This window comes from Anolis carolinensis, chromosome 2 (assembly GCF_035594765.1).
Source record: "Anolis carolinensis isolate JA03-04 chromosome 2, rAnoCar3.1.pri, whole genome shotgun sequence".
NCBI lineage: Eukaryota > Metazoa > Chordata > Lepidosauria > Squamata > Dactyloidae > Anolis > Anolis carolinensis.
The window spans coordinates 300,479,748-300,487,139 of NC_085842.1; the positions used below are offsets into that span (position 1 = coordinate 300,479,748).

The following is a 7,392-nucleotide window of genomic DNA, read 5'->3' on the forward strand; positions in this document are numbered from 1 at the left end:
TGGGAGTTGTAGTACACCAAGTAGCTATCCAGGGTGCATCTATACTGTAGAATTCATGCAGTTTGACAACACTTGAACTGCCATGGCTTGATGCTATGAAATCCTTGGAATGGTAGTTTCAAAAACTTTTAGCCTTCTCTGTCAGATAGTGCTGGTGCCTCACCAAACTACAAGTCCCAGGATTCCATAGCACTGAGACATGGCAGTTGAAGTGGTGTCAAACTGCATGAATTCTATAGTGTAGCTGTACCTTCAATCTAGAATACAAACTTGCAGCTTCTGTACTGATCTTATTGTGAGCCTTTCTGGAAGTGCTTTCAGCCAAACAGTATGACAAAATTGCTTAAATAAAGTAAGGTGTCAGAATGATCAAAAGACCAAAAGATAAATGTAATACCTGCAACTGGCATATCTGTTGCTCCAGGAAGTCTATAGGCAACACCATCAAATGTGCTCAAAATCTATATTTGTCTTAGATTTTGAAAATTATTTACTTTATCTTGCATATTATTGGGATCACATCATGTTTCATAGTAAACTAATTCAGTATTAAGTGCAGATGGATTGACTCACTAAAATCAATACAGATGGTTTGACTCAATAAAGCAAGCAACAGCCCCGAGTCTACAAGACCCAAGAAAGGCTATTAATAAAACATGATCTTCTAGAGGTCGCGGTGCATAAAAGAGCAACATCAGATGCAGTTTCTATAAAGCAGGGGGTAAACAATTTATTGGTTCCAAGAACCATACATTATGCACACCAGTAAAGCTCTTTCATTGCTAGGAAAGAGTGTTTTCAGACACTCCCCAGACAATTCAATCCAGATTGAGGGTATTATTGTGATATAAAGGGATTTGGTGCCAGGAGGTAAATGTTCTGAGCCCCAACATTTTAAAAAACCTTTATATAAAATTTAAGAATACACAAATTAAATAAACATATGGTTTCAGTTAAATACCATCACTCACAGATGGAACACCCTCAAAAAGAGCTGAATCACATGCACATCTACCTCAAAATCATAAACCCCATCTACATTGCCATATAATGCAGTATAGTACATTGCCATATAATGCCACATAATGCAGTTTGGAATTATATGGTCAGTGTAGACTCATAATGCAGTTCAATGAAGTTAATGCAATTAATGCATATAATGCAGTTCATTGCAGTTAAACTGCATCATATGAGTCTACACTGACCATATAATGCAGTTTCAAGCTGCATTATATGGCAGTGTAGATGGGGCCATAATGCCTCACTCCAGAGGAGTACCATATATGGATAAAGAAAGTAACTATGCCTATTTCTGTTAGTACCGTTCAGCATAAAGTTGTTTAAAATGTACAGTGAAAAAAGAAACAACAGGATCATATTGCCATTGCTAAAGTTATCATGCCATTGAAATTAAAGGGCAAGAAGTGTGAAACATCAAGCACCTCAAAAATGGCATAGATTTTTTCCTAACCACTCACTTTTTAAAAATGTCTTTTTATTGTTTATTTAATATATATATATTTGTGAGACCCTACATAGATGAGACAAAAGACAGAAATACTGAGATGGCCAATCCTGTTTTCACTCCACATGAAATATTTGTTGAAATGATTCACAAGATCGGGATGTATTTAGATAGAGGTAAAAAAAAAAAAACCTAGAGCTGCAAGACTATGATTACTTAGAATGAGACTAATTAAATCAGTCCTCACAGATAAATAATTAAATTAATTATTTTGATTAAATAAAGCATAAATAAGTCATATTATGATTCTAACTGTGTTGTGGTTAACAGGGACCACAGTTAACAAGGATCTGTGCCTGGAGAGCCGTATGCTAAAGCCAGATAGACCAGAACAGAGAAATCAACTCACTAAGTTGAAGACAAGTCATAGAGGTTTATTCAATTTGGCCAAAAGGGATGCAAGTACAGCAATTTGCTTCATAATAAACATACGGCGAAATACAAGATACCTTATACAGTTCTGATACAGGTATTCAGTCTTCCCGTCCCTCTTCTGGTTGGCCAGAAAAGAGGCTGGCTAGGATCCATGCCAGGATTGGCTGGGAGGGGGAATGGTAGCTGGGGATTGATCAGAGTGAAGGACCAATCAGCTGGGAGAGCACTCTCTGGGGAAAACAAATGATAAAGACATGGAGATGGGCCTCTGATAAGCTCAAAGTTCTGTGTCAAACAAAGATCGGAGCGTTAAACAAGGGTGTAAGACTCAAGGAACAAAGGTGCTGATCTTGGGCAATCAGGCTTGGCTGCTAATAAAGAGGTTTAACACATGCACATACTCTAAGCCTCTATTTTTGTGGACAGCAATCTCTCAGTTTCAAGTGAACCACATAGGGTCTATCTGGGCTGACAGGAAACCACCTCTCTCTGCATACACATGCAGAGATTAGGGTTAGTGTGCTTGTGAAAAGGCCCAGAGGGTTTGCCCATTCTTCTTGTCCAGGAAATCTTTCAGCAAGGAGGTGAATGTCTTTGGGCCTATCTGGTTATATTTTATTAAATAAGTTTATTCATGTATGTACATACACACACACACATATATATATGTTATTGAGCAATTTAGGGCAGTTCATGGCTAGTGAGATCTGGACCACGGATAGCGAGATGCAGTGCGCGAATAACAAGAGCTAGTACCAGGCTGCAGGGTTTGTGCCTTGCAAGACCTAAAGCTAAAACCCAATGTTCCCCAATCAAAGAAGTCTCACCACTTGAAGCAAAAGCCATGGAGGCAATTTATTTGATCCAGCCAGAAAGGATTACAGCCAGCGGTAAGCCACTCAAAGAAGCTGACGTGCCATGGTACAGATAAAACACACATTTTACACAGTTCAGTCTTTTGTCTTTCGCACTCATGCCCAGCTGGGGCCAGCCTTGCACTGATTGGTGAAGCTGACTCTGATGTCACAAGAAGCTGGGAGGATTCCCTCCACATGGAGGGGCTGCGGCACCCGGCAGCCAATCAGAGAGCTTTCCCCACTTCCGATGCCGATTATGATTCTCCAAAGACAGGCAGGGGGCAAGATGATCAGGAAAAACAAAGGACAATATAGTTTTATGAATGGGCTACAGTGTCTCAACCTCGAAACTAACAAAGCAGGATCATCAGGTCCCTGAGAATTATTGTTGTAGTGATTGTCTAGTGAATGACCCATCAGGTGGGTCTGGTGCCCACTGTGCCTATGTCCATTGTTGACCTTGCAACATGCTGTCCAGAGTGATGGGATTAAGAAATCCATTCCTGGGAAAGGGGTAAAGGGTAATCAGAAAAGCAGTGGCAAGACCTTCCAAACTCCAGGAAGGGTGCCAGATGATAATGAGCCCAATTCAGGGTCCGATCATCCTCTGTACAGCCAGTTCAAATGGGAATCAACATAAATGGATTGATTCCAAAGATGATGGGTGCTTGGGTCCTTTGTTGAGGTGAAGGCCAAGAAGACACAGGGGGAATTCCAGGGAAGGGAGTGCCGGTGAAAGGTCACCAAGGTCGTGGTGGCGGCTTTGTGGCTCCAAAAGCATTTTATAAAATAATAAAACATAAAATATTAAAGAATACATAAGTGATACTGGCATTGTCTTATCCGCAGATACCAGGGGCACTTAGTTCTGGATGCCGGGGTTTCTGGGTATGGAGGTAGACCAAGGATTGGGGAGCATACGGGGGGGGGGGGGGGGGGGCAGTGGTAATGGGAAGAGAAGGGAGAGAAACCCTCCCTTCTCTGAGGGACCACACAGTAATTGGGGCAGGCCATGAAAGTCAATAGAAAGACAAGGAGGAGATAATAAAGGTGTCTTATTAAGGAGTTATTTTGTAATTCATAAAGAGGGATTTGGAAACAATGTATCTTCTAGAGCTGGCAGCTGCCACAAGTCTTCTGGCAAGCCTTTGGGGCTCCCAGCCAGCCAGTTTTGAATCTCCCGCCAAGGTCCAAATGATTAATAGATTTGTTGAGTCTCAACAAATTTCCTGGTGGGCGGCCATTTTGATTTGACATGGCAAAAGCCAACAAGGAGTGCAGTGACATGTTGAAAGACTTAACAAGTCTCATTTCAAGTAAGTCTCCTTGAAGCATACTTCACTTCATTGTTCAAAGATAGGTCAGACTCTGGGTCCTTCCACACAGCCATATAACCCAGAATATAAAGGCAGATAATCCACAATATTTTCTTTGTACTAAGTTTTCTGAGTCCACACTGCCATATATCCTAGTTCAAAGAAGAAAATGTGGGATTTTATTCCGCTGTGTGGAAGGGCCCTGAGTGCCAGCGGATAAACTCTATCACTCCTTTCCACCTGCTACTAAGGAGGCTGTTCAGGTCCTGACCCAATGCTTGGCAGCTGTGACAGTGCGCATGAGGGCGAACAAATTGAATTTGAATGTAGGCAAGACATAAGTACTCCTGGTCAGGTGGAAGGATGAACAGGGTATAGGATTACAGCCTGTCCTGGATGGGTTTACACTCCCTCTGAAGGCGCAGGTTCACAGCTTGGGAGTGATGTTGGACTCATTGCTGAGCCTGGAACCCCAGGTTTCAGCGTTGGCCAGGGGAACTTTTACACAATTAAAACTTGTACGCCAGTTGCGCCTGTACCTTGAGAAGCCAGACCTGGCCATTGTGGTCCACACTCTTGTTACATCTTGAATAGATTACTGCAACACGCTCTATGTGGGACTACTGTTGAAGACTATTTGGAAGCTTCAAGTGAACCAACAGGCAGCAGCCAAGCTCCTTACTGGAGTGGAGTACATGGAGCATACAACCAGAGCCGGCCCTAGGTATTTTTCAAGTGTAGGCGAACAGAATTTTGGCGCCCCCAAACCAATCACTGAAAAATAAAAGCGTTGGATAAGCGAAAATGTTGGACAATAAGGAAGTATAAAGGAAAAGCCTATAAAACATCAAATTACATTATGATTTTAAAAATTAAGCCCCAAAACATCATGTTTTACAACAAATCAATAGAAAACGCAGTTCAATACATGGTAATGTTATGTAGGAATTACTATATTTGCAAATTTAGCACTAAACATTGAACAGGGATATAGGGCAGTGTGGACTTAGATAACCCAGATAGCCCTCAGTATTAAAAAAACCCCTCTAAAATCAGGACAATAAATAAAGAACAACACTCTGAAAACAGAAGAAATCCAGACAGTAAACAATCAGGGACAGCTAACTCCTCCCAAAAAAAGATTCTCCCAGGCAAGAAGAAGCCAGGCCTTGAAGCCACAGGGCCATTAAATGCTAATCAAGGTGATTAATTACAACATTCACACCTGCTTCAAAGAAAAGTTCTTTCTCCCACCCTGGACCTTCTACAGATATATAAACCCCACATACCTAGCTTCCAAGTTCCTACAGACCTCACAATCTCTGAAGGCCCCAAAGGTGGGCTTGCGTGGTGCGAAGGTGGGTCTGCGCTGGCCGGAAGGCCCAGTGCGGCCGCTGGAAGGCCCGAAAGAGAAGGAGGTGGAGAGTGGTGCCCTCCTCCCAGGACGATGGTGCCCCCGGGACGATGGCGCCACAGGCAAATGCCTATTTCGCCTTATGGTTGGACCACCTCTGCATACAACTCCCCTGTTATGTCAGCTCCACTGGTTGCCAGTTTGCTACTGAGCACAACGCTGGGCTTTAGCCCATAAAGCCCCAAACTGTCCCAGTCCAGCTTACCTTCTGAATATATCTCCCTCTATGAACCACCACAGAGGTTAAGATCTTCTGGAGAGGCCCTGCTCTTGGTTCCACCTCCTTTGCAAGTACAGTTGGTGGAGATAAGACAGGGCCTCCTCAGTGGTGGCTCCTCGGCTCTGGAACTCTATCCCCAATGAGATTGGATCAGTGCCCCCCCTTGACCTGCAGAAAGAAAACAAAGACATGGTTATGGGACCACACTTTTGTCCAGTAAAGTAATGCGGTGCAAGAAATAAATAGGGAATATGTGCAATTGACAATTGGAATGGCCCGGTCTATGATTTTGGATCATGTGATTTTAATGTTTATATTAGGTGTCTTAATTCTATGTTTTAATATCTAAATGTTTTATATATCTTATGTTTTGATGGTTTATTTGTTTTAATGCATAGTTATATATTTATTATTTAGCTATATGATTTGGTTTACATATATGTTTGGCATTGAATTTTGCCATGATGTTGTAAATCGCTCTGAGTCCTCCCAGGGGTAAGAAAGGTAGAGGTAAAGCTTTTTCCCTGACGTTAAGTCCAGTCATATCTGACTCTGGGGGTTGGTGCTCATCTCCATTTATTTTTCTTTTCTTTTCTTTTTACTTTCTTTTTTTATATATATAATGTTTATTTATTTTCATTCATTCAAATATATATACATTGCAGGTGTTTGTTGCATACAGTGCCATACTTTCATCTATTAGTCTTTCATAATCATTTCTCAGACAATATATTTTCAATAAGGGGTCACAGGCTTCTATTTGTATAGTACAAATAAAAAAATTTATACGTTCCAAATTTATATCCGTTTCCTCCTTGCCTTCAGTCTATTAGCTTCCTCTACGTACATTTTTAGATTAATTTTACATTGAAATATTGGATCGTTGGTGCCATTCATTAACAAAGTCCTCTAAAGGTTCTCCTCTTAAGTGCATCGTTATTTTGTCCATCATCAGCAACTCTATATTGTTCCAGTTCTGCTAAGGGAGGTACCTCTGAGGTTTTCCAATATCTAGCGTATACTATCCGAGCTGCCACTGTCACGTAAAACAAAATTCTTCCATATTTCCTTTCCAATTCTTCTTTGGGCATGTTCAAAAGGTACATTTGTGGTGTCATTTTAAAATTTGTATTTAATATCTTTTCTAGATGTACATGAATCTGTTTCTAATCTCATCTCCATTTCTAAGCCGAAAAGCCGGTGTTGTCCGTAGACACCTCCAAGGTCACGTGGCCGGCATGACTGCATGGAGCGCCGTTACCTTCCCGCTGGAGCGGTATCTATTGATTTACTCACATTGGCATGTTTTCGAACTGCTAGGTTGGCAGAAGCTGAAGCAACAGCGGGCGCTCACTCCGCTCCCGGGATTTGAACCTGGCACCTTTCAGTCTGCAAGTTCAGCAGGTCAGTGCTTTAACACACTTTGCCAGCGGTATACAAATACATTAAATAAATAATTGATAAATGAATGGGCATGAATCAAGACAGTTGCAGTGAAGGAGTCATGGATGTGTCTGCCCTTTCTGGAGAACATTTCAATGTCTCGAAAGCAGACGTGGGCCCACTGGGGCTCTCCCTCCAGGTGTTAGGAACTGTGGGAGTTGAAGTCCAAAACACCTGGAGGGAGAGCCCCAGTGGGCCCAGGCCTGAATTAGAGCCAGATTTAGTTGCTATGGCGACCCGGA

At 42.0% G+C, this 7,392-nt stretch overlaps 1 long non-coding RNA gene across 1 annotated transcript; it reads right to left on the reverse strand.

The window, feature by feature from the left end:
* Positions 1 to 1,878: 1,878 nt before the first annotated feature.
* Positions 1,879 to 7,390, reverse strand: LOC134296756 (uncharacterized). The gene is made up of 2 exons (XR_010003606.1): positions 7,004 to 7,390; positions 1,879 to 5,875 (listed from the first exon to the last, which is right to left on the reverse strand). It is a non-coding gene; the product is annotated as an uncharacterized LOC134296756 (long non-coding RNA).
* Between the last annotated feature and the right edge of the window lie 2 nt (positions 7,391 to 7,392).